This window comes from Ascaphus truei, chromosome 3, assembly GCF_040206685.1.
Source record: "Ascaphus truei isolate aAscTru1 chromosome 3, aAscTru1.hap1, whole genome shotgun sequence".
Classification (NCBI taxonomy): Eukaryota; Metazoa; Chordata; class Amphibia; order Anura; family Ascaphidae; genus Ascaphus; species Ascaphus truei.
The window spans coordinates 212,326,623-212,351,393 of NC_134485.1; the positions used below are offsets into that span (position 1 = coordinate 212,326,623).

The 24,771-nt window shown below is 42.2% G+C and overlaps 1 long non-coding RNA gene across 1 annotated transcript; it reads right to left on the reverse strand.

The window, feature by feature from the left end:
* Positions 1-10,538: 10,538 nt before the first annotated feature.
* On the reverse strand, positions 10,539-24,448 carry LOC142491014 (uncharacterized). Its single transcript, XR_012800223.1, has 3 exons — positions 24,060-24,448; positions 12,188-12,347; positions 10,539-10,672 (listed from the first exon to the last, which is right to left on the reverse strand). It is a non-coding gene; the product is annotated as an uncharacterized LOC142491014 (long non-coding RNA).
* Between the last annotated feature and the right edge of the window lie 323 nt (positions 24,449-24,771).

A 24,771-nucleotide genomic window follows, 5' to 3' on the forward strand; every position in this document is an offset into this window, starting at 1 on the left:
GTTTCCCCTCCCCTTGTCTTTCCCTGTCTGTATCTTCCATTGCACCCTTTCCCCTCAGGTGCCATGTAGCACCTTGAGTAATGTTTACTCCCACATTCTCCATTCTGTATACTGTATCTGTTTATGATTATATGCTTTCACATTAAATATTCATTTATTGCTGACTACCAGTTTTTTCTATTATTGTGTGCTGGGAACTATTGTGTTTATTATCAGTGTTTGGGAGGGTGAGGGCCCTCCTCTGTTCCCGTTGCACCACTCACGCAGTTTTTCCTTTTTTTCTTCTTTTCATTACATTGAGTGCTGTCTACTCCTTATCTCCTTTTTATATTTTAACATGGATTCCAGTGTGGGAACATGTCCCACCATCCAATCAGAGCAGGGCTCATCTGGCTGATGATGTCAGGGAAAGGAGGATGGCTGTCTCTGGTGGAAGGCTGCAGAGTCTGGGAGAACCAAAATGGCTTGTGGGGCCTTCTTCCTCTGCCCCGTTTTGCTACCAAATGGCTTGACACCTGACATCCTAGGTCCCCTTTGATCCCAGATGGCTACGCAGACATCCTGGCTCCTATGCAAATGCTTAGGCTGACTGGGACTTAGCTGGACTCTGAGAGTCCCCCCACAACCTTATCTATGGTTGGGGATACCCATGAACCCAATACTGGTTCAGGGCTACCTGGCACTAACTGGGGTACCCCTATGTTACCTAGAGATCCCCGATGCTACAGGAACACTTTTCATCCCTGTGCCTCATTTTTCTGTGCACAAAACATATATGTATTTAACACACTTTGTTAATAAAATATGCACTTTAAAATATCCTAAGTCTTTCTGGTATGGTGGATAGAATAAAAAGCTGCACTTTCTTTTTTACTAGCCATATTCCCCACACACTATTGTATAGTCTAAGAATCCCCTCACAACCTTATATGTAGGGTTGGAGTACCTCAAAACCCCTATACAGGTTCTGGGTGACCTGGGCATTAAAGTAGTATCCCCCCTAACCTAGGGACCTCTTGACTGTTTCAGAGATACCTCACATTCCTATGCCCCTTTTACCATTCGGGTCTGTGCTGAAGCAGGGTTGGAGCACCTCAGAACCCCTATACAGGTTCTTGGTGACCTGGGCATTTACTGGGTATCTCCATTACCGTAGGGACCCCTGACTGTTTCAGGGACATCTCACATTCCTATGCCCCTTTTACCTTTCTGGTACGTACTGAAGCAGGGAACCCCTAGTGATGAGTCGTGAAAGCGTTTTCAAGGGGAGATATTGCCAGGACAATGTGCCTATATGTATCCAGGAATCATGCATGATTCCTGAGTACATTTTTGGGGTATCCATCAACTCTGGACCCCAGCAACCTAGGCACTTTCTGACAACACGTTCTCTGCAAACCCACTCGTGAAACTCCTGCCCCAGCAATCTCTGCTTGTTGGCACTCCTGGAAAAGAAAAAAACACATAAAATACTTTATTACCGCACATTACAGGTTATGCATGTACAAACCCTGGGTTCAAGAGCTGACACTCTATAAACCCAACACACAGATCAGGAGTAACCAAACAAGCTTGAACCTTTGATTGCCTGGCTACCCCCTACCGTCACAGGTACTCCCAGCAAATGAGGGCAAGAGGCCCCAGTGGAGGGAACTCTATTCTGAGTTGGATCCATGCCCCCCGTGGATCTGAATTGGAGTGTCCTCTACGGTGCACCCAGTACGGGAGAGTACTTGGCCCACTTCACAGACTCCCCTGCCACCTTTTGTGGCGAAAAGGAGTCTGTGTACCATATTTATTTTAGCTGCGCCAAACCGCAGCCTCCCATATCCACCATGAAGTGCCTTCTCCTGCAGTTCTGGCTGCACTTTTCCCCTCACCTTATTTGTGGGCACCCAGTGTCCCGGGACAATAAGCCTAGGGATCTCCTCGTCAACTTGCTCCTGGTATTGGCTAAGCTAGCCATTTATAAGACCAGGAAGCAGTGTTTGGAAGGGGAGGTCCCAATAAAAATCATGGCTGGTGTGATCCCAAATCCGGGCAGAGTACACGTACGCCGAGTCCACTGGGTTGGTTTCCGAGTTTGCCTCCCAGTGGGTGACGGACAGGGTGCTCTGCTGGGTCTGCACTCATATGGATTTCTTTATATTAAACCTCCATTTTTAGTGCACTTTATTTTCCTTTACAGTGCACTTGCTACAGGTTTATTTTGATATTTGTTTGTCTGGTCTAGATCTAAAATCCCCTCAAGCGATACTGAGGCACGGAACGGCACTGGCTTTAGTGCTCTCTCTCTAGCTCTAACGTCAGCCACAGCAACACACTGTATCCCCTGTCCTTCTGGTGGCCTCTCCTTCTTCAGGGAGCACTGCTCTTCGTCTGGGCTTGGTGAGTCACGTGCTGCCATTTTTCAAGCCATCCCTTCTAAAATCCTTTGGATTTTAATATGGGACAAACTATCTGAGCCTAATTAGAACTTTTATTAAAAGCTTTGAACTATGGTCTTATACAATCTATTGGCATGGCAAGACAAATAAAAGGAGCAGGAGAGATGGTATGGGCTTGAAAAGGGGAGGAGATATGGGCCCTGGAAGGTAATGGGGGGAAAGGAGTTATGGGGAGAGCAGTTATGGGCAAGGGGGCACCCGTCTTAACTGGCCCTGGGGGAGAGGAGGTACAGGGGGGAGGAGGTATATGGGGGGAGGGAGAAGGAGATATGCGGGAGGGCCAAGGGAGGAGGGGGTGGGGGAAGAAGGTATTGACCCAGGGAAAGGGAGGGCCGGAACAGATGGGGGAGGCCAGACCCAACTGTGGAGTAGGGCACAGGACCTCATGGGTCTACATGCAGATTGGCCCTGCTACAGGCATGAGGAAGTCCCTTGGAGGGAACCTGCCAAAGACCCAGGAAGGTTATACAGGTAAGTATTTTTTAGTTTTAGGTATTTCACCTAGTTGGACATTCTTTTTAAAGATTGGGCTAATCTGTGTTGGCATAACAGTTATGCATATCCTTATCTGTTGTGTCTTTTATTTACTTTTTATATGTGTCTTCACAGGTTTTATCTGTAGAAATTAGTATCTCTAGTCTATAGATTAGGCATTTTTTTATTTACATCCCTTTCATATGTCTATTCTAAAAATATATTTGTAATAACATTTTCCTTTTGATATTGGTTATATAATAAAATGTGTTTGTCTTTTTGGGCACATACTTTTGTTTTAAAGATGTATTTTTAATATGTATTGTACAGTGTAGATCGCCTTGCAGCATCACATTTCAATTAGGCATGATGATTAGAATGGAAGAAAAACAGATCAAATTACTATCAGAGTTTCCGAGCTATTTAAACCAGACCGCTCAGTGTTACACTAGCTGACTCCTGACGAAGCGAGTCATCGTGAGTGTTGCCAATCGGAGGGAAGAGACTTCATCAAGCAGGTCACGAGACGGGAAGCAGGCAGACCCAAGAGGTGAAGGGAGCCGGCGGCGCATCTGTTCCTCGGCGCGATCAAGTGTGGGTGAGATCCGTCTCCCGTGCAGTGATCATGAACCTCCGTGACATCCTTTGGTTTTCTATCTACTGTATGCTTTAAAGATTTTTTATCATGCGAGTGCACATTCGTAAGAAACTTACCTGATTCGAATACATTGTCATTAAGATCTCCACCATCCTGTTGTTCTCTTTCTTTTCTGGGATAACCACATCTCACCTCGTCTGATATACAATATATAAGTGTATCTACGCTGGGCCAGGGAAAAGCATTCTGTGTCCAACATGAGGTTTAGTGCCTGATTTAAATCATCACTCTGCGAGTGCGCATTTTTTGCGATTTTTCTGATTTTTTACTCACATATATACATTATTGCACTATATATATATATAGATATATATATATATATATATATATATATATATATAACGGAAAAATTGAGAATATATATACAGTATATATATATATGTCGTGGATTTCTAACCGTGGAAGATTTTAAGCGCGCATTTAAACGTGTAGCGCCACACTTACCTGAACAAACCACTTCCCTGAAGGCTTCAAGGACGGATCGAGATTAGTGCAGCCTGGTGGGCTACAAAGAGTTTGAATTTGTCATGAGCTACGGTCAGGATGAAGAATCGATTGCGATCACAAGATATATATATACAAGATATATATATATATACTGTATATATATTCTCAATTTTTCTGTTTTTTTCGCGCTCCCCACATTTCCGAGACCAGTACTTCAAGAACCCCAGAGAAAGGTTCTACTTGGGTTTGGAGCTGCAAACTGGCTATTCATTCGGGTATATCTGTTTTACAGCATGTATCTCCGCTCCGCTTCCCTTTTTGTTCTGTACCATGTCTTCTCTTTATTAAAAAAGCTAAAATAAGTTAAAAATAAATAAAAAGGGGGAGACTTTAGGTCCATCGTGTCGCTGAAAGTAGTATCTAAGGAGCAGATGAGCAAATACCTGGTTGCAAAGTGACAGAGTTTCAGTGGTTTTAGATCTCCAGGTGAGGCTTGCAAGTCATGTTAAGGGTGCTTCCCCAGACAAGGCTGCTAAGAGCAGGGGTAGTGTCAGGTTCATCTTGATATCCTGGTCTGCAGTACCCATGCACCTCCACCGGGAGTGCTGCTGAATCCTATCCTTGCTGAGATCTCCCTCTGCGGTTCCTCTCACTCTGTAATCTAATCCTCTCTGGCTGTTTATTAGCTTCCTGTTTATACTAGTTCCTCCTGCACCTGCTTGGTCTCTGTTGTTTCTGTGCCCTGTCCCCATGCCCCAGTCCTGTCTCTGTGTTCAGGTACTTTTCCTGCTTCCTCACTGCCACACCGACTATGCCTATTTGCTGCCTCAATAAAGGCACATCGATCCTGGCCAATTAGTATGGTTAGTGCTTTCAGTGGTTAGCCAATAGCAGACAAAACAGAGAACTTAAATTTACGAGTGGAAAACCAGGGCTAAGCGGAAACTGCACACACCAGCTCCAAGCCTGTAGGCCATGGAGGGAGGTGCGAGAACTGGAGGTTAACTTTAAAGCCCCAATGATGATAGTCTAGAGTGGCTGGATCTGAGGTGCAAACGGCTAGAGTTACATGACCAGGCAGCGGGGAAGCATAGTGGGCAGTTGAAGGCTATAATACACTGGTGAAAAATATAAACTAAAGCGGGCTAGGGGGCTACATAATACATATTATACAGGCAGTCCTCGGTTATCCGACACAATGCGTTACTCAAAATGGCGTTGGATAGCGGAACGTTGTAAAGCGAAACACGTTTTCCCATAGGAACACTGTTTAAATGAAAGGTTCCGTTCCTGAAGGCATTTTTAATGCTAAAATACACAAAATATTTTACGCAGACAATAAGATATGCAGCATACACATAAATTATATAGTGCATATACTGTATTATATATATAATATTACATAATATATAATATAAAATAAAAATATAATATATTATATAGTATAATATAGTATAATATATATATTATATACACATAAACAACTTTGCAAAGCGCCGTAAGAGCGTTGGATAAGCCGTTTTGGCGTTGTAAAAATGAACATAGGTATGCATTGCATAGCGTTGGATAAGCCATTCGTTGTAAAACGAAGCGTTGTAAAACGAGGACTGCCTGTATTGTAAAAAGATTAATGGTGAGGGGAGCATCAGAATTGGCTTAACCATTATTGGAAAGTCATGTCCCCTTCTGTCACACATCTAGATTAGAGCTGGGGTACAGGTTACATAGTCCAAATTAGTATTCTTTATGCTATAAAGAATCACCTGGTTACTATAGCAAACAAATAAACACTATTTATTTTGTAATGTTCAATTGTGCTAATCAAGCACGTCGTTATTGATGTAGTTGGTATAGGAGCAAGCTAAGAAAAACCTGTGTGATTGAAAGTCTAAATGCCATGTGAGCCAGGATGGAGAAAAGCTAAGGTGAGAGAGATGATATGTACATATTCTCTTAAAACTGCACGCCATTGGAAATATGAGTGTCTGTCCACTTACTGTCAGCTATCACACACATATAAAGACCAATTTATCTGCATTCAGTGTTTGGTTCAGGGCCGGTTTTAGAACTTGGCCACCATAGGCACTTACCTTTTAGTCGCCCTGGCCTCCTCGTCTTGCAGTGTCCCGACACATTTCCATTACAACGGGACACCATGTGATGTCACGTTGTCATGGCAACACGTCACCACGTGACGCCGCAATGCTACAGGAGGAGGGCAATGCTGCAGGAAGAGGTAAGAGACCCTTACAGAGGCCCCACACTCTCTCCCGACAATCAGTTTAATTGTTATGGGGAAGAGAGCAGGGCCTCTGTAATCGCAGCAGCCCCTTCCCCCCCAATTTGCCATGCTAGGCCCGGGCCTAGTAGACCTATGCCTAAATACGGGCCTGGTTGGATGTTAAAGTACCATACCCTCTTCTGCTTGCTACAGACATCCCATGATTGTATAACTTTACTCATTACCACTTCTTTCCTGTGTTTAACATCCATTCTACAGTATGTCAACTTTCAGCAGTATTGCTAATCTGACTAGTCTCAGTTCTGGGTAATGGATGCCCTGAAGTTCTATTGAAAGTGGAGATATGAAGGAGCATAACTCGATTTGACTTGGATCTAGGTTTGTGACTGATGCAGGGACAACACAACAAGCTTATCTGAATATGCTTGTTTTTTCAGCCACAAAAACAGAGAACACAAAAAGAGCTTCATTCAGCATAGGTGTAAAGTAACAAAAAATGAGCTTACAACAGTGCTGTTAAATAGTCCATAACAGGGTGTTGCCCTTTTCCCAGAAAGGGGGGTTAAAGTCCAAGAAAAACACAAGGACCAACGGTACGTATCCCACTGTAACAGAGCTTGTTACAGGCTTGTCTCCTTCCAGTGTTTCAGTATGTGTTTCTCTGGGTCAGACAGGAACCAGGAACAAGTGGGAGTTCTGGGTTCTTAAAGCCCCTTAACGAGGCAGCTGGGACCTGGTTAATTAACCCAGCCTTTTCTCAAGCTGGAATTAACCAGGTCAATGCTGTACTCCAGACCTATACATAGGTCTCCTAGACATAGTGTTAGGATAGGGATAGGGAATTCACCCTGCCACTGCGACATTGACATCTTCTTCCACACACTGGTATCCTACTACACTTGGCATTACTTTTCACCACTTTTCCCAAACAGGCACGCACTATGCTGAGATAACAGTGATCTGTACTCTGTACTGAATTAGAATTAGCTGCAGGCACAAGCACTCCAGTTTTGTCTTACAGCTAAATGAATCCCCTGACCTGTGTCCTGATTGTTTCTAAGCTGCTGTATGATGATTTGAAATCCACTGGTGCTATGAACTCTTTTTCTTGAATCATGCCAATGCTCTGTTCATATGTATTCTCCAGCCCTTTGTTATATTACTACCCCCTGAGCACTATCCCACTGTCCTATGCCACCTTTTTGCAGACAACCCTTGCTCTCAACCCTGCTCTTCCCTATCTTTCTTTACACATTGCTTTCATATTTAATGGCCCCACAGTGTAATGGCTTCCCACCACAAATATTTACCTCCCCCGCACTTAGCCATAAGTTCTCTGTGCCATTTTGCCACCATAAGCACAACTCCACTAATAGTCCATCACCTTATGTTATTGGTACCTCTCTACAGACCCTCTTTATGACATTGGGAACAGGATGGCAGTTGCTAATATTTTTCCTTTACAAAAGGTGTAACATAAACTTACATTTCTCTGGTCGCTAAACTGAGAAGTGATAGTTACATAACAACAAATTGTCTGCTGGTTGACACTTGCTGAAGATGTCCATCACATTGCTTTGTTTAAAACCTCCCCTCAGGAAATCCTGGATTTGTCAGTGGAAGGTTATCTGAGACAACTTAATACCAATGATATTATCTGACTCTCAGCCTCCCGGTCAGTGTGCAAGCTCTCATTTTCATCCTGTGAAAGCGTACCTGACACTCACCCACAAACACCATCCCTCCAGGCGTCGTAGTTTAACATCCGACAAACCCCCTTACTGCCCCCAGCCTTGTTCACTGCACTGTGGATCTAGCTCATTCCTCAAACAACATGTTTTCACATAACCCTAACAGCCCTAGGGACTCACATATACCGGCCACGGACAGTTCTCCATTAGTCTCCAGTTATATAACATTACAAACCAGTACTCCGCAGGCTGACGTGGATTATCCAACCAAAAAAACAAACTCATATCAGTTGCGGTATCATGGTAAATGATTGAGTTACAGGCGTCAAAGATAGATCAATAGGATGCAGACTAAGGATAGGACACAACAAATTGCATTAAAAATATATAAATGATCTAGCTATTAATGGGGTGGTAACGGTGTATGGTCATTTGGAATACCTTCCACCATTAATTCTTGATTAAAGTGTATACAACATGGTCACTTGGCAGTCACTTTTTTTGATGACATCCGTATTATAAACGTTCCTTGGCGTTTATCTTTTCCTAATGAAATCTTTGTTGTTCTCCAGTGCAGGTTTAGGTCACAGTTTCTGCTTTTTGGAGTGTTGTCCCACTGCAGCTGAGTATTTTCTTTGAAGTAAGATTAGCCTCAGTATGTTTATTTTCATTCTTTAACCTTGCAACATTGCTTTGCAGATCTCTCCAAAGGGAATATTTTTTTTTAACTAGATACAGCTCATCTGTGATGGTTTAAAGCAACAGTCACTCCACAAATATATTTGTATAAAAGTTGGAAGCTTGTGGAAAGATGGTCAAAGAACCTCTGCAAATAGGGGAGAGGAACAGTCTGTCACTAGCAGTGGTCAAACAAACTCTATACTGTATAGAAGTAGTGGTTCTGTGCTCGATTTAAAGAAAATCTACATTCATTACACAGTCGGGCACATTTTTTTTGCACTGCATATTATAAATATTTAACAATGCTTTGTTAGGAAGGAAAAATATACTATATATATATATATATATATATATATATATATTTTTTTTTATATATATATAAATCCCTAAAAAAAAGTGGAATTGTAAGTTTGTAAATAAAATGTAAACAAATTAGTGATCATCTGCACCCTCCTAGTACATTCACACTTCGAACACTAGATTGAAAATTGATCCAAGTTTGTCTTAATACCCACTTGTGAGCACATTCGCATGTCTCAGACAGGTCCACAAACCTGTCTTTTCCCATTATCTATTAGCAGTGCTTCCACTGCAGCCAAGGATTCTGGGTAATGACATGCAAATTATCTCTTGCAGTGGGGCCTATTCACAAAGCAGTGATAAAATCAGTGCTTTTGCGTGCGACTATGCATTTTTTTAATCACTCTTTAAAACATGAAGCCAAAAGCAGGATTCACTAAGAAGTGAAGGCCATTTTTTAAATATGGTTTTAAAAAAGCACTATCGTGCGACCTGTTTTTTGCATCAGTGCTATCGTGGTATAAGTTCTATAGCGCGATAGCTGATAGAAAAAACTACAGCCTGTATGAGTTGCATGGAGACGCTGCGTCTCCATGCACGGCTCTTACAGGCAATCGTGCATTAAAAATATTGGTTTTGATAATAGTGTGCATGAGCAGGGGGTCTTCTGAGCTGAACCGCATTGGTTTATTAAGCCCCGGGGAACCCCTACTTCCCGAGATACAGGCCTGGTATGGGGTGCCGGTATTCCCTGTGCTTTTAAATCTCCCGTGTCACATGACCATGGGATTTAATCCTGCAGGGGGATAACGGCACCCCATAGCGGGGCCTGTATCTCAGGAAGTAGGGGGTCCCCGAGGCTGAAACCAATGCGGTTCAGCTCAGGAGAACCCCTGCTCATGCACACTATTAATAACATTTACATTAAAGTAACTTTATTACCTTAGCGGATAGCCGCTAAGGCAATGAAGGGGCTAAGGCAGGGGTGCGCAAACTGGGGGGCGCGACCCCCAGGGGGGCGCGAGACTGCTGACGGGGGGCGCGAAGTTTACAGAGGCCCTGCGCGCTTCCTGAAGGCACTTAAATTAAGTACCGGGGAAGCTGCAGGGCCTCTGTAAACCTAACTTACCGTGGCTCCGGCGGCTTCCTTCCTGCGTCGCCATGGCAACGCGGCGTCAAAATGACGCTGTGAGGTCATGTGACGTCACGTTGCTATGGCAACGTGACGTCATTACGCCGGAGCGCGGGTAAGTTGGGGTAGGGGGGGGGGGGCGCGGGAGTGAGGGGACAGCCAGCAGGGGGGCGCAGGGAAAAAAGTTTGCGGCCCCTGGGTTAAGGCACAATAGCAGGTTTATTGGGGACAATTGCCCCCAATAAACATTGCAATATGTACTACCCACCAATACACAACCCACCCACCCCCTGTGCCCCCAACAACTCCTATACCCCCCTAACACACAAAGCAATTTTTTGTTTATATGAACAGGAATGATACCCAAGGCCTCGGATGGTCCCCGTGGGATTTGGATAGACAGATAAAGAAAGAAGATAGAAGATTAAAGAAATTAAAGAAATAATGACAGATGAAGAAAGAAGATGGTGATAGAAGATAAAAGAGAGAAGAATTTTGTCACCTGTTACGGATCTTCAAGGTGGATGGTGTTGCATTGACTTTGATGACGTCACGGTACGAGAGCTTTCTGATATGCCGGGATAAGGAGGGTCAACGCTTCTAAAGGTAAGAAAAATATTGAATGTATGTAATTTTATTTTTACAATTTTTTTTATTGTAGTTATTTATTTGTATGTTTTTGATTGCCCATTGACTGGTAATGTATTAATCTGTTCCCCTTTAGGGTACAGATAAATACAGTGATAGCCAATGCATTTTTTGGCAAATGCTTGTTTTCTATTGACTGTTATTTTTTCTTGTTTATTGTTTGGATTAAATTGTTTAGAATTTGGATGGCTTGTTTTTAGAACATTTTAGGATTGGTTAGCATTTTTAATGAATTATTTATTTTGTTGGCTACTGGTTTTAATTGATGTGTTGGCTAGTGGTTTTATTATTCCATTGATTTGTTAGCCAGTGGTTAAAATTAATTAATTGTTTTGTTGGTTATTGCTTTTATTTTTTTAATTGATTGGTTGGCTAGTGCTTTTATTTATTTAATTGGTTGGATAGTGCTTTTATTTATTTAATTGGTTGTGTATGTCTTTTATTATTGTGTATTTTTGGCCTTCATGCTTTTTTATTAGGGTGACCATTGACTGCTATTGTGGCTTATCATGCTCATATTATATGGGTACGATGTACTACTATGCCAATCAATGGGTACAGGGTGTGTATAGTGGGCCCGAGGTGGGTGGTTAGGCCTCCCGGGTAGGTAGCGGGGGACGGGGGTTAGCTCCTTAATTATTATAGTGGTTATTAACCGCTAAGGTGATTAACGAGTTAGGGCTCATTAGTATATTGTACTTTTTCATTTATTCTTGCTGGCATCGGAGGACATGGACCTCTCTGACAAAGCGCTGGGATCAGCGTGAAACGCGTAAGTGTTTTTTATTTTTTCTGTACCATGTTGTCTGTCGTTTATTAAAGGATTATTTCACTAAGTACCTAGCTGTAGCCCCGATTCTGCCTTTCTCATTGCACGGCCGTGCTGCGTTCTTCCTTCCCCCCCCCCCCTGGGATCATCAATGGACCTGGAGTATGCTGACGAGGACGCCCTTCATGATAGCAGGGGTAAGTAGAAAGGTTTATTTATGCTGGCTGGCTAATGTTTTATTTTATAATGGGCAAATGAGGTATTATCCATATCTGGATAATAGTTATTTTTCCCATTACAGTACTGTATGTGTTGGGGGGAGTGTATTTATTTCAATGTATTGGGGGGGAAAATTTGCCCACAGGATTGCTCCCCAAGGACCCCCGCACACCCGCAGGGTCCACCCAAGGGCCCCCAGACACCTGCGGGGACCACCCTAGGACCCCCAGACACCTGCGGGGACCACCCAAGGGCACCCAGAGACCCCCGCCGGCCTCTTGTATTAATGCTGTGCAGAGAAAGAAAAACAAAATGCTTTTATGTCTCCATCTCTTTTGTGATATGAAAATAATAGGGAGGGGGGGCGCAAAACAGATAGGAATGCACAATTATAAATAACACAATCACATAAATGCACTGGCTATGATAAGTACTCCCACAAAATGTACATAGAGTATATAGTAAAGTGTTGTACTCACATGGCCATGTGTGGTACTAGATCACAAAACGGTATCTTTATATGTAGTTGACGTTCTTCCTTGTAGCTGTCAATTCCTTCTGTTCGTTCTGTGTTTTGTCAACACAGCATCATACGTCCTCTCTCCGCGGTTGGCTCCATGCAAATGTAAGAAATGACAACTGCACGTACAATATAAAAGTGTAATTTGTTGAGTTTAAAATTAGTAAAAAGTAACTCACATGTAAATGACCGTCTCCAGTATACGCAATCGACTTCCGAACTCTGATGCAGTGCTCTCCTGTTCCGGCGTCCGGTAGGCAGGACTGTGTTCAGGGTGCTTGGATAGACTACGGTGGCCGTGTGCCGTCAGAAAGATCCAGGTCCTTGCATGAACGACGCGTTTCGCATATCATAATGCTTCGTCAGGTTCATGCATAGGACCTGGAAGGCTGGGCTTATATAGGGCTCGATTTTGATCCTTCAAAGCTGGTGGTAATAAGTGGTGTCACAAGCAGCTGAACTGCATGCAAATCAATCTATAATCCACCCACTCTATTGTTATTATTGGTGGTGAAATTGACATTAGGGTATATATACATCGACGGGCTATATATGCAATTGGGAGATAGTGACTACTAGTGTAGTAGAAGAAAGAATGCATAATTTTAAAATGGTCTAATTTTGATAGCAATTATCAACAGTGTTGAACAATTAAAATACACACGTGCAGTTTGCAGGATGCTTTAAAAAAAAGTGGTAAACACCCTTGAGAAAGGTCCCACTGGGGGACCGAAACGTCGGTTTATGTGTCTTTCTTTTTCAATACAAAAACTTACCAGAGTGCTGTCTCCTGATCTCCTGATCTCGTGCTTCAAACGATATCGTATGGTTTATATATATATATATATATATATATATATATATATATAATCAAAAAATAAATGGACGATACCGTTCTGTGGCTAACGAAATGCTTTTATTTGTGCGAGCTTTCGAGATACACTGATCTCTTCTTCCGGCGATGTTACAATGAATGAAGCAAGCAAAGGATATACTTAAAAACAGTGTCTCTTGGAATGTTATCTGTGCTCGTCCCTCCCCTGTGTGTGGATGTGATTTATGGCTAGAGGTGTTAAATGGTTCCTGAAATGAACCTGCATCGCCACAGCATCACACGCGGAACAAGAGACAGTCCTGTCGGCGAACATTTCTCTGACTCTGGCCATAAGATGAACGATCTGAGGGTTGCCATACTCAAAGGTAATCTTAAAACACCGAAAGAGAGACGGTTGCATGAATACAAATTTATGCAACTGTTCGGGACACTTAGCGGTGGCCTAAACAGAGATCGAAATTTTATGAGTCATTACTGACACAAGTAAACTCTCTTCCCATGAGCGCTAAAGGCCATGTCTGTACATACTGTGCTATATGTATGCACACACAGCTGTCTCTTACACATACACATACTCTTTGTTTTTCCATCCCTATACACCAATAGGGACCACATAGTATCTACACACACTTTTAGTTATGCTACAATCTCTCACATTTCCACACCTACCCACACCATTTATATTAACTCCCATTCCACACGCACCTTTTGTAAAGCACTGTATACACTGTGGGCTCTCCATTCATTTATATTCAGACAGATACACACACACACACACACACACTCTTACATAACTAACTTTCAGGAACCATTTAACACCTCTAGCCATAAATCACATCCACACATGGGGGAGGGACGAGCACAGATAACATTCCAAGAGACACTGTTTTTAAGTATACCCTTTGCTTGCTTCATTCACTGTAACATCGCCGGAAGAAGAGATCAGTGTATCTCGAAAGCTCGCATAAATAAAAGCATTTAGTTAGCCACAGAACGGTATCGTCTATTTATTTTTTGATTATTGAAGCTCGGCTAACACGGTACTGATACCTCTACATGTATATATATATATATATAATATATATATATAAATATATATACATATATATATATATATTATATATATGATACCTCAATGCCTGAAAGGTTTTGGAACATACAAAATACTTAGTAGTCATGGACAATGTTAATAAGATATGTTTAAAATCATGGGCTGTTTAAAAATTACAGAGTCAATGTCAGTACTCCTGACATTAGATATTACTACACAATATTTGGAATATTGAGTTATTTGGAACTTCAGCTCATTCCAATTATTAGTACACATTGTGATGTGCTGTTAAATAGCTTATATAAGATATAAATTGGTTAAAATTCTATAACACATAGATAATCACTCTTTAGAATGTCTATATAATTGTCAATGTACAGACATGAAATTATTATGATGATAGAAATTAAAATAAATATACTTTCTGTCACAGGCACGGATCAGTGTATTTATAGGAGGATTCCTTACAATAATAATATATCCCATAAAAAATGGTTGTCGCAAATTTACAATCCAATATACACAGAGGCACTGCTCTTTTGAATACAAATTATACTTCTCTTAAATATAGAGATTGGACAGTCGGGGGAACAATACAAGATGTAAGCTCAGTGACACAGATAAACACACAAGATAAATGCATGTGACTAAAATGATGATTGGTGGCATGTTGAGTGATAAGATCTGTGGAAAATCAATATGAGGTCACAAATTGTGAAACATTACATTTCTCAGCATTAATTAAAATATGAAAGCTATATAGCCTTGGATAGAGTTTACATATTGGGCTCAGGGAGGACTCAGATGAAGGCCCCAATATCTATGTCAACGTTAAGCCCTAATGGTGTCATGGTTTTAAGTTTGTTGATCCAGTATGTCTCTTTTTGCGCTAATCTTAATAATCTGTCGCCGCCCCGCCAGTTGGCGGGTACTGACTGCCCTGTATATGAGGCCTGTGGGGAAGGCCTATGTTTAAGGGAAAAATGTCTCGACACATTGTGTGTCATTAGCTGTCTCCTTATATTGCCCGTGTGCTCCAGTATGCGGACCCTCTGTGGTCTACTGGTACGTCCCACATACTGGAGACCACATGGACACTGTAGCATATATACCACAAATGGAGTACGCCAATTGATAAATTGTCGCATGGAAAACACTTCTCCCGTGACTGTAGAGCTATAGTCCAATTTATCGCTAGACCCTTGGGAACATGCTTTGCAAGAGAAGCACTTGTAAAAACCTTTATCTTGTGGTAACCAGTTTGACTGGTTTGTGGATGTTGAAGATTTAAAAACACTCGTTGCTAGTCTTGTTTTAAGATTTCCTGCCTTTTTAAAAAATCACTCTCGGATTTTGCGGTATGTGTTCTTTTAAAACTGGATCTTGTTGGGAATATATGCCAATGCTTACCAATGATTTTCTTAATTTTTCCAAAATCTCTATTGTATTGGGTCACAAATGGAACTTCGTAGTCCCCTCTCTCTGTTCTTACCTTAATCTTTACATCGCTGTAAAAAATAGGTGCCGTCGAAGCTAAAAACATTGTGTTCTAAAACAAAGGAAATGCTGTCCAGTAAAAACTTTTTGTTCGATCAAAATATCTGGATCTCCCTCAAGCGTCCTACTCACAGCCTCACAACCATCGGCATGTCCAATGGCGGTATATAGGGAAGTAACATCGCATGTTACCAGGATGTAATCTTGTTTCCATTCTATTCCCGCTAGCATATTTAAAACATCTGTAGTATCTTTAAGATAGGATCTCATTCTTATACTACATATAAAGATACCGATTTGTGATCTAGTACCACACATGGCTGTGTGAGTACAACACTTTACTATATACTCTATACCCATTTGTGGGAGTACCCATCATCACCAGTGCATGCATTGATGTGATTGTGCAATTTATAATTATGCATCCCTATCTGTTTTGCACCCCCCAACCCCCCCCCCCCCCACCCCCACCCTATTCTTTTTCATATCGTTTCATAAGGGTTGCGGGAAGATCCTTCTTGGGGTTGAGCAGCAACTACACACTTCGGCCGGTGTTACACATTCGGCTTTGATCTATTTTTATAGTTGTGTCTATTAGCAGCAATCAATTTTACTTTATAGAGGGAGCGTCCCAGTTTCCCTATACCACATTCCATCTCTTTTGCGCCAGCCTTTAGCTGTTGAAAAGAAAACTGGTGTGAGCTTTTACAGTACAATAAACTTATCACTGCGAATAGCAGTTACTGGCAAAAAAACAGCGGGTTTGCCATTTTTGTGCCTATGGTACGACTTTTTGTTCACCGACGTTTTTTGTTGTTGATAAAAAGCCATTGTAGCGCGATACTGCACTGTAATCACAGCTTTGTGAATCGCACAGCAGCCAGTATCGCGTTATAAGGGCATTTATCGCACTTAAAACCACTTATTACTGCTTTGTGAATAGACCTCAGTGTGTTTGTCTTTACTTCTTATCCATTTTTAAATGGAACCCAACAAACTTATCCCTGCCAGATTATACAGCTTTGTCATTTGATGTGCTTTTTTTAACCCACTGTAGCAGGGGCAAGGCTTTTGCCAAAAGCTAGGACTCTTGGGTGTTGGCCAGCAAATAGTTAATCCTTGTTTAGAGGACTAACGAGTCACCTGGGGCTGCTAAAGTTTAAAGGGCAGGCAGCATACCGTTTACATTTGCCTGTTCCTAATCTGCCGAGGGACACTAGGTCTGAAGTGTGTTCCTCTATTATAGTATGTATATAGACTTTTGCTTCCTGAAGCTATATTTTGTTGCTGAACTTTGACTGAGGAAAAGCTGTAGTTTGACAAAGAGCCAGGGGTGCGAAACGCATTAGTCATTGCCAAGGCAATATAGGAAACCATAGTGGCCCATTTCAGAACCCTGGACAAGGCTAAAAATGTTCTGCTATCCGGCGTTGGGTAATGAGAGCACCTACCACTAGGAATAGTCATAACCTAAAATAACATAGCATTAACTTAGCATGTTAACTTTAACGGTCCTTGCCTGTAAACGTGTGTAACGGGTTTCCCCCCCCCCCCCCCAATCGCAGATAGGGTCTCCTAGGGAAATACTACTCTGGTTACACATGGCTATAGTGTGGTGCACCTGCTGGCTTACAGGACTCCTGAGTCTCCCGCTTAATGGTATTATGGGGAAGGTCAGGACAGGCTTCTGGCGACATACCCAGTACGTACTCACGGTGACAGCGTCTCCATCTATTGCAGGCCCCAGGATATGGGGTGGAATCCCTGGAATAGAACGTCCCCCTCAGGCATGAGAGATTCCAGTCTCACAACCGCTTCTTTATAAATCAGGAACACTTTATTGCACCAACAGCATACACTGGAGCAGCATACACAGCCGTACAGTAACACAGGAACACAGGAACACAGATGTTCTCCTGCAGGATGGACCTGGCCATACACTCCCAGTCAGGGCCCTGGAAGCAGGCCTAGCTCTTCCACTACCCCCTATCAGAGTAGTGGGAACAGCCTACCCGCCTCTCCCCTAAGGGAGGGCCTCAGATTGGCAGAGCCCTGCACAACTGGGTTTGGTGACTGAGCTCCTCTCAGGGTAGGAGCAACTAACTCAATACAGGAAATGCAGATCATTAAGACATATACAACAAGAGCCCGCCCCTGTCCCTTATTGGACACAGGCCTGACTGCACTGCTTTCTCTGCCTCACTGATCTGCAGTGAGGGGGAAGAACCCACGATAACTCCTGGCAAGCCTGCCCTTACCAGGGATTATTGCACAGGAGGAGGACAGAATAATAGCCCAAACCTACCAGAGCTACACGTGCTTGCCCCTTTTTTGTCCCAGGCCCTGCATGCTGTTTCTGTCCTCGCTGCCTGCTCTGCTAGTGACCCCGATGACGCCCCTTCGCTGCATGCCCTGAACCCTGCTTGTGACCCATTCGCGCTTTAGTACCTCGCTGTTCCAGCCACTAGATCCACTCCTGTACCAGACACCCCCTTGACACAGATTAACAGTATGTAAAATAATTCATGTCTGGTACAACCCACCATAATATCGGGTGTAAATCTGAACAGGGCAAAAGTACACGATTGTAATGATATCAAATGTGAGAAGATATCTGTATCGCAAATATCAGATACTTTGTTTCCATTTCATGGTTAAAAGTCGGACTGTCACTGGTGATATCTATATATTCGTTATGAAACGCAGAACCCCAGGATGTGGGTATCATTAATCTGCTGTTTACAGAGAGAGTTATGGGGTATTTTATACTCTCACATTAGATGGAAATGAAATAATCCCCTTTATTAGAAAAGCCGAACTATAAAATGTCACCAGGAAGAGAGAAGGATAAATGGGGGATCAGACACACCCTCAAAGGCCGGCTCAGGCATTGGGTTTTTGTCAAAGATGGAAGGCTGGGAGTTGAAAGTGTAGGTTCTGAATCCATAAACAGATTCACCCAGAGGTGTGTTATACCTGATAAAATGTGGATTTCATATTTTCTACTTCATGGCCTCCGGAAGGATCTAATATTTTTCAATGGTAATGTATTAGGTTTTCTGATTTATTCCTTTTTATTTTATAACGGTCACAATCTGTGTGCTGTATGTTTTGTTATCCTTTTTTTCTGTAATAAACACTGTAAGCCTTTTGTAATATTAAATCTAAAATGTAAAAAAGTAATGACTGTGAGCTTTAATAGTACCTTTTGAAGAGATCGCATTTTCAAGCACGTTTTACTTAATTGGGTTTGTGTTTTATTTACATATTTTTGAGGTATAAGTGAGGCAGAGGACTCCAGAGGTGTAAGCCCTTAAATTAAGCCTGGTGGTGGTGGCGGAGGCCTATTTTGGGAGTAGTGTGACGGTTTTGGGGTGTGAGGGCTCATTTTTGGTGCCCTGCGGGGGGGAGGGTGGGATGTGTGAGTCAGACAACTGGAGCGCTGGTTGTTGTGACATACACACACCCAAGCGTTGTTTTATCTTATCTACTAGGATCTGAGATTCAAGCTCTGTAATAAATCAGTATTTTTATAAACCACTGTAGCAGGTGTTAAAACAAGCTAATGAATCCGGTACTTCACTGTTTGTGCATGATAATGAGCTGTGGAATGCTTTTATGCTTATATGAACCGTGGCAAACTGAGTTCTAAAATGCAACGTTAGGCCGTGCTTATAGTCCCGGCTACGGCGCGTCATGTCAAATCAAGTTGATTTGATCCATCGCGTGCGCCTATAGTGAGTGAGATGGCGCGACACAGCGACAGAAATCGCTGAAGTCAATTGAAATTGATTTTTCCCGTGACTGCCGCGTGACGTCAGAGGGCACGTGAGCGGTTCAGCCAATGAGGGCAAACCGATCACTGCCTCACCCCCTCGTCGCCGTCTCTGGTCTCCTACACTGTAGGCAGAAATCGCTATGACAACGGACGGTGACGGATGACATCACGCGGTCGCGTCGCCGTAGCCAGGAATAGAAGCGCGGCTGTCTACAGCAGACAGACATATAGGGTTGTATGGTCTGAAGCAATATATTACGACAACTAGCCAAGCCGTCACTCCTGTTTTAACCTCTTTAGTGCTGGAGAGGAAAGCCATACATTGATACGCAATGTGTTGTTGTCACCTACACCGATAAATTGATTAAGAGCTTTATAAATACTGTGGACAGTTTATCTTGTCCCTAAGCAAAACAGGTGAAGTGAAATGAATATTATATAATTGATGTATATTGAGATATAATTGAACATAGAGCAAGTGTGTCAGGATAAGGATTGGTGAAATCCAAACTACTGTGTGCGTATGCGGCAGGATGAAGAGAAGCCGAGTACCAAATGTGAAGATTCGAGGGAAATGGAGAAAAATATGTTTGTGTACAAGACCAACAGGTAAACCGATGGCTGTATTATATTCTATAGATAGCATGGAGAAGTGTATGTGGCATGGCAGAATTATTTCTATGGGTTCCGAAGTGGTCAGTGATAACACTGTTAGTTGTATTATACTCCTGTGAACTGATGGCTGCATTATATTCTCTGGAAGGAAATGGCTTTGCAGAATTCATTTCTTTGGTACTGGAAGGCAATGAATGTATTGGTGGTCCCTTTGACAGCGAGAGTGCTAAGCTAACTCTTAGTACGTGACTTTACCTAGTAAAGGCACACATCGGGTTGGAGCCTTAATTTCATGTTGGACTTTTTTTCTTTTCTTTTTTTTTCAACTTAAGTCTTCGCCTTTGCAGTCACTGCTGAAATTTCAGAGCAAAGTTACTTTTGAACAAAAGAAACATTTGGAGCACGGGGACCATTAGAAAGTTTATAGAAGTATGTGACAAAAATCCTCCCCTTGTCCTGCTGGTCCTTTCCTTCAAGTAAAAAGGACACGTTTTGTTTCCATTAAATTCTATGGAGTCTGAAATGTGAATATCTTTCCCTCCGTTGCATTTAATAATCCAGGAAGGATTGCGCAGGCAATATTTACAACCATTAACTCAGCCAACTGTTCCAATATCTTATAGTCTCACACCCTAGTCTGACTGGATTTTGGACGGAAGGCGCGGTGCTAGGTCATGGCTGCAGTGGCAGGGCGTATAGGAGGCATGGCAGGCTTAGTCCCTTTTGCCCTATATGTAGTTATGTGGGAGTTTTATGCTTGTATATGGTTGGAGGGGTTCATAGTTGGGTAAAGTAGTTGGTATGGTTTGGGTAAAATAAGGGTAGAGGGTGCTAGACACTATTTCACGAGGAGGTGAAGCAAGACACAGGTCAAAATATGCTGGTCTTAGGGGGGCCGCATTACCTCATAATTTTCACACTTGGAGAACAGCTACTTTTTAATCTACACATCCAAAATGCCACTTTATATTTTTAAAGGGCAAGGAATATATTATAGAAAGCCTTTTCCCCTTTTCTGTTTGACAGCAAAACATATTGCTCAGTTCTTTCTAAAATACAGTCCATAGAGCTTTGCTCTGAATATATGTTCATCGTATTTAAATCGGAGACAGTGCAACTACTTTTTTTAAGCCACTTCCTCTACTGGAGCTATGGATGAAATCGTTATGGACTGCAACCTTAATTAACCTAGCCGTTTAACATATATGTTGTATGTATGGTTTTGTCTATCTGAGCAACCCAACATGGGAGACTCCAAATGCAGCAGTGGCACTTACTGAAATACTTTCACATAGAGGGCCAAGTATATAGTAATACTTTTGGACATAGTTATGGTAGCATGCATACTACTGTAACTAGAGCTTGGCAACAAACAAAAGGGCCACTAAATATGTCTTGCTGGGAGCCGTCTGTATGCTTCCTGCCTCCACACCTAATGAAATACCCCTGTTGGTTGCCAGGATAAGAGGACAGTGCTGGTTTCATTTCCTATAACCCTATATAAACACATCACACCTCTCCTCACAATATAGTTGACATTTTATGGTATCCATAATGGTCCCTGAGAATTCAATGTTGTGAAAGATTTAATGGGAACAGCACTAGATTTCTTTATAGATGGGAACATATTGAACGTACCTTTATAAACCTCACAGTTGTGTACACTTGAAGAAGACATCTGTAGGGTTTGTATAGCTCTGTTCACTATCATTCAATCTATGAAGAACTTTCATGTTGGTCCCCTAACAGATATCCCAACCAAGCCCTATGGACCAAAATGACACTTACTACTTACTACACATACTACTTACTGGCCCGCTATTGACAGTGGTCAATACATGGCATGGCTTTTAGTCTGAAAAAAATTGTAGCCCACCTTAAAAATAAATGTTTGTGTATTGTATGATTTTGAGTATCCGGATGACATTCATGCCAGATCTTCCACACTATTTTCTGATGTCAATGTCCTGCTGAACTTTAGTTTACACTAATGACAAACAGGAGAGTCATTTCCACTCAGTAGAAACTTCTCTTATAGGGTTTGTAAGGGGGTTGAGAGATAAACATTCCATTGTCGGAGAGCGGCAGACCTGGCTTGGCTTGTTGGGTCGGGTGCGCGGCGGACCGGACATTGCGGCGGTGTCCCGCCGCGAAATGTCTTGTGTCTCGCGGTGAACTTCCCAGCAGCGACGTGTCCCGCGGCGAGCTGCCCTGCGGCAAAACACCACCGGCGTTTCCCCATTCTGTTACTGGCTGCCACCAGTGATCTGGATGTGTATCTATTTGTAGTTACAAGCTCAAATATCCAGACTTGAAGAAGATTTTTATATTTCTCTTTTCATGGGTAAACACCAAATAGGAAGCTGTGTTTTAAACCAGCCGTTCTCTCCAAAATTGTTTATTTTTAAAAAGATTACCTGTGCCGGTGGGGGTTCCCGTCCCCCCCCCGCCCCCAACCCCTCCCGTAGCTCATGCCTGTTCCCCCGACGTCTTGGGAACTCCCCTGGACTTTTAATGTTTTGCATTTGAAAAAAACATCTCCAAACAACTACAAACACTGCTGGTGTCACCAACAGCCAATCAGCGAGAACCCGTGGGTATCCAGATGTTGGGGACCATGGACCAGCTAGTGGGAACCCCCAGCTCAGATTAGATTTAAAAAAGAAATTGTAAGCAGTGTGATTTGCTGCTATAAATGAAAGCATTAAAATATCCTTCCTACTATTCATCAAATAATATAGATTTTATGTTTTGCAGGTAGCAATGGCACCTGTCCTTAGCTCACAGTCAGTATGTATGTATGTCTTTATTTATATAGCGCCATTAATATGCATAGCGCTTTACAGTAGTAATACACGTGACAATCATATAAATAATACAAATAACAGGTCATGGGAATAAGTGCTTCAGACATAAAAATTAACATTTAGGAAGAGGAGTCCCTGCTCCGAAGAGCTTACAATCTAATTGGTAGGTAGGAAGAACGTACAGTGACAGAGATCAGGGACTTCTGGGAGCCACGAGTTAATCACTCTCATGTATGCATGTTATGGAATATTACACACCATGTCTTTCTTTTGCACTGAAATTAGTTATTCCATAAATATTTGGGTTCCCTTGTATTACCATACTGCATGGCTGGAGAGCACAAAAATACAGAATTTGTTTACTTCGTTTACTATTTAAAAGAAAGGTTGTTAATTGCTTCTCAGGACAAAATAGTTGTTTACGGCAGGTAATTGCTTGGCATCAAATACTGTATATATATTCCTGTACACCTTGTTTATTATGTTAAAGTAAAAACTAAGGGAGACTGATTCAATTAATTTAGTTCCAAACAGCTATGCATATGGCAGGGTCCTTTACAAGGCAACAATCAGGTCTATGACAGCTGTTTGGCATTGACCATGCAATACATTAGAGAGCTGTGATCTTGAAAATCATACAGTATGTGAATTGGCAATCATTGTACCATTATATGGGAATCAAGTATACAATCACACGGGCATACAAATGGACACACACCTCTTCCTTTCTATTGATACCACACACTGTCCCATGGCATTTACATTCTTTCCTATAACACTAGAGCCTCACCTCCATATTCCCACACAATATAGTTCACAGTTCTAGTAGCCGTGATGGTCCTGCAAAATTGTAGATTGTGATACATTTATGGGGTCACACTTTAACAATTTTTATAGATGGAATTAAAGGATACATGGCTTTAGAAACAACATAGGTCACTTGAAGAAGAGACCTGTGAGGTTTTGAAAGATCCGTACACAATACGTCCATTTATGTAGCACTCAATGTACAACAATCTACAGCAGTGTTTTTCAACCATGTTTAAGCCATGCCCCCTTTTGATAAACATAAAAATCTCACGCTCCCCTTCAAACCTGCCCCCCACAAGAATTTTATTTTAAATGGAACATTGCGACTAAAAACAAATCAAAGCATTTTTGTGCGCAGTACAAATACTACACTATATTTTTTGATGTATTATTGCACTAAAATACTAATGTTTATTTTGAAATTAAAGATGAACTCACCTTAAAACAGAAAAAAATGTAATAGCGATATAGCACGTGCCTGTACAGCGGTACCATCCACACACGACAAATTCTACAGTGTAACTCAGAGATAAAGGAAAGATTATAGTGGCACCACTGCGTGTCATAGGATGATGCAATAAGTTGCGTACTTTCTATAGTTAGGAGGCAATAGGTTTTTTCCCCCCGTTTTCTCCCCAAAATTATATTATAATATTGAATGTTTTTTCAAACTACACACGCTGCCCCTGAAATCCTGATACGCCCCCCTGGGGCGGCGTTACAAAAACCCCATGGTTCACCGATCTATAGTAAATCTATAGTCCACACAATGCAACATGTCCAAAGAAACACACATATTGCTACCTTCAACCCAACTCCCTCACCAATTAAACACATGCTCTCTCTTTACGAATGATACACAAATGCAGTGTCCACTATCCAGTAACCATGACCAGATGGCTTCAGATTATAAGCAACAGGATCAAGCAGTTCTTGTTGTTCAGCTCTCATTGCCAATGATTAGGCTTGGTACTGATCGAGCAGGCTCCCAAGGGAAAAAGTATTGGGATAGGAGATATTAAGCCGAGTGACCAAAGCTATCCCTAATGATATGGACCCATCTGGTCCCCTTGACTGAGGCTCAAGCACACAGCTGCCCGACTGTGCAGTGCTAAACATACACAGAACCTACAGAGGCGAGAAAAAGTTC